The following is a 3,697-nucleotide window of genomic DNA, read 5'->3' on the forward strand; positions in this document are numbered from 1 at the left end:
GGAAGGAAGGAAGGAAGGAAGGAAGGAAGGAAGGAAGGAAGGAAGGATGGAAGGCAGCCCAGGCAAGTGTTTTATATATTCTATCTTAATTAATCATTGCATCAACCCTATGAGATGGCCCTATTATCTTCATTTTCAGGTGGGAAAAATGAGGAACAGAAAGTGTAAATAATTTTTCCACTTAGTAACTGGAGCTAGCAATAGAACCATTGTACTTGGTTAAAAAAAATGTAATGCCAACTTTGTTCATCACGGACACAGGCGAGTATAGTTTACTAAATGGGATATTAGAAGTTTGATAAACTTAACCCCTTATACTATCCTCATTACTGTTTAAAAGAGTATAAAGTCCTTGGTGACCTAAAAATTTACTGCATGTCAGAAAGAAAAATAGGGCTGAAGAGAAATGGATCAAAAAATTGACTGATAAAGATGACAGACAAATTGATTACACAAACTATCCACATTGCTGTGGTTTAACATTTATTCCTTCATTTGTGCAGAATGTCAGTCTCTAAAGAAATTGACACCAAAAGAAATAATTAACATACTCCCTTACGATTATCAATACTATTTCACTTCATCGCTTCAATGGTAAGGAAGTTAATTTACTTCAGCCAATAAAATTCTGAGCATGAAGAACTCTTTAATTGTTAAGCCAGCATTATATTCTTTGAGATTTCAAATAAAGCTGAATGCATGAAAGCAAATACAGTAAATCCACACAAAAGACTTAAATATCCTATGAGTTACACATACTTACCAATGTTGAAGGAATGTTAGGAGTTGTCTTTTTTTTAAGTATTTTTATTTATTTATTTTTGTGAGAAAGAGAGAGAGAACAAGTTGGGGTGGGGGGATAGAGAGAGAACCAGGCTTCCCGCGGAGCAGGGAGTCCGACGCGGAACTCAATCCTAGGACCCTGGGATCATGACCTGAGCCACCCAGGCATTGTCTTTTTCTGTTCAGGCTGCTATAACAAAGTACCCAGACTGAGGGGCTATAAACAACAGAGATTTATTCCTCTCATTTCTGGAGGCTGGAAGTCAAAGACCAGGGTGCCATCATCCTGGGTTCTGGTGAGAGCCCTCTTGCAGATTGCAGACTGTCATATTATGTCCTCATGGGACAAGGGGCAAGAGAGTGCCTTTTATGAGGTCACTAATTCCATTCATGGGGGCCCCACCCTCATGAACTAATCACCTCCCAAAGACCCACCTCCTATTACCATCTCACTGGAGGTTAAGATTTCAACATATGAATTTTGCAGGGACACAAATATTTAGTCCATAATAGATGGATAGCAGAAAACTAACACCAAGAAGAACATAATGTGCCTTAACACATAGGATAGGATATGAATTCTTCTACCCAACTGCCTAGGTTTAAATCCCAGCTGTGCCACTCACTGGCCATCTTATCTTAATCATATTACTAAACTTCTTTGTGCCTCAGTGTCTCATCTATGAAATAACAGTGACTCACACGTTGGTTTTAAAGGTTAAATGAGTTCACATGTGCAAAATTTCTGGCTTATAGTAGGCGGTGTATAAATATCAGCTATTTTATTAGTCTGGATCCAGTTGGGAGAAAAGAATACTGCTCTGTGTATTTTAAACAGTGGGAATTTAATATAAGAACATGTTCTCAATGATGCTTAAAGGGGTGGAGGAGCAAAAAGAATGGGAATTGTTAGAAGATCAAAAAAGAGAGAGAGAGAGAGAGAAAGAATAAAAGACAGTCTGAAATCAGGAATTTGTTCAGGTCCATTAATTTGAGCTACTGACCTGTAGGGGTTTCTCCACTGCTGGGGCTGCTAGAATCTTGATCTGTCCCGGCCTTGAAATGCTTCTTCTCTCCCCTTTTCTTCTAAACTCCCAGCAGCACCTCCCACTGGCAGAACTTAACAAGAGCACAGTTGGCCAAATAGTCAGGAAATATAGCTGGCAGGCACCCAGCCCCACAGCCTAGAAGATGATTTGGCTAAAGTCCAGCCTGAAGGCTGATAGTAGCTAACACTCACAAATGGGATATGGGTGCACCAGCTCCTTAAAATAAAACCCCTCCATTAGTGTCTTATGCTAAAGTGGCCTTGGAAGCTTTGGCCAAGAATTTACAGGGGAGCATGTATTAAGTAAGGGCACCTGCTTGCCTCTATGAATTCCTCAGTCTTGAAGTTTCAAAATCTCTAAAAAAGGAGTGTGGGGGTTGGGGAGCGCCACCAAATTTCAAGAAAACTTTAAATATGGAAATACTTAACATTAAAATAAACATTTGCATATTAAAAATGGGTTGCTTGTAGAAAACCAGCCAAAACTTTCATTAAGTGTTGTCACTACTGGGTATTTACCCCAAAGATAAAAATGTAGTGAAAAGAAGGGGCACATGTACCCCAATGTTTATAGCAGCAATGTCCACGATAGCCAAACTGTGGAAGGAGCCAAGATGCCCTTCAACAGACGAATGGGTAAAGAAGATGTGGTACATACATACGATGGAATATTACTCAGCCATCAGAAAAGATGAATACCCACCATTTGCATCGACATGGATGGAACTGGAGGGGATTATGCTAAGTGAAATCAGTCAAGCAGAGAAAGACATGTATCATATGATTTCACTTATTTGTGGAACATAAGGAAGAGCATGGAGGACATTAGGAGAAGGAAGGGAAAAATGAAGGGGGGGAAATCGGAGGGAGAGATGAACCGTGAGAGACTATGGACTCTGAGAAACAAACTGAGGGCTTTTTGGGGGGGGATGGGTTAGCCTGGTGATGGGTATTAAGGAGGGCACATATTGCATGGAGCATTGGGTGTTATATACAAACAATGAATCATGGAACACTACATCAAAAACTAATGACGTAGAGTATGGTGACCAATATAACATAATACAAATAATAATAATTTAAAAAGTAGTCTTTACAGATAATTAGCTACTTCTAACATTTTTCCCATCATTTCTGTTAGATTTTACCATTGATCTGTCACCAACCTCTTCATACCCAGGGAAGCTTAACATTAAACTCAACTTCACCATTAGTCTCATGACTTTGATAAGACCCATTCAAAACTAGTGTTCTACAAATAATCCAATCAAGAAATGGGCAGAAGACATGAACAGACATTTTTCCAAAGAAGACATCCAAATGGCCAACAAACACATGAAAAAGTGCTCAACATTGCTCGGCATCAGGGAAATCCAAATCAAAACCTCAATGAGATACCACCTCACACCAGTCAGAATGGCTAAAATTAACAAGTCAGGGAACGACAGATGTTGGCGGGGATGTGGAGAAAGGGGAACCCTCCTACACTGTTGGTGGGAATGCAAGCTGGTGCAACCACTCTGGAAAACTGTATGGAGGTTCCTCAAAAAGTTGAAAATAGAGCTACCATACGATCCAGCAATTGCACTACTGGGTATTTACCCCAAAGATACAAATGTAGGGATCCGGCACCCCAATGTTTATAGCAGCAATGTCCACAATAGCCAAACTGTGGAAAGAGCCAAGATGTCCATTTACAGATGAATGGATAAAGAAGATGTGGTATATATACACAATGGAATATTATGCAGCCATCAAAAGGAATGAGATCTTGCCATTTGCAACGACGTGGATGGAACTGGAGGGTGTTATGCTGAGTGAAATAAGTCAATCAGAGAAAGACATGTATCATATGACCTCACTGAT

The 3,697-nt window shown here is 39.9% G+C and overlaps 1 long non-coding RNA gene across 1 annotated transcript in view; it reads right to left on the bottom strand.

Moving 5' to 3' along the window:
• The window catches only part of LOC112820878 (uncharacterized), a 27,243-nt gene extending 26,178 nt beyond the window's left edge, over positions 1-1,065 (bottom strand). Inside the window, exon 1 of the long non-coding RNA XR_003207274.2 lies at positions 764-1,065. This is a non-coding gene — a long non-coding RNA (uncharacterized lncRNA). The remainder of the gene's footprint in view (positions 1-763) is intronic.
• Between the last annotated feature and the right edge of the window lie 2,632 nt (positions 1,066-3,697).

The sequence above is a fragment of the Callorhinus ursinus genome, unplaced genomic scaffold, assembly GCF_003265705.2.
Source record: "Callorhinus ursinus isolate GAN/ISIS: 27379988/994484 unplaced genomic scaffold, GSC_fseal_2.0 scaffold1, whole genome shotgun sequence".
Taxonomy (NCBI): Eukaryota; Metazoa; Chordata; class Mammalia; order Carnivora; family Otariidae; genus Callorhinus; species Callorhinus ursinus.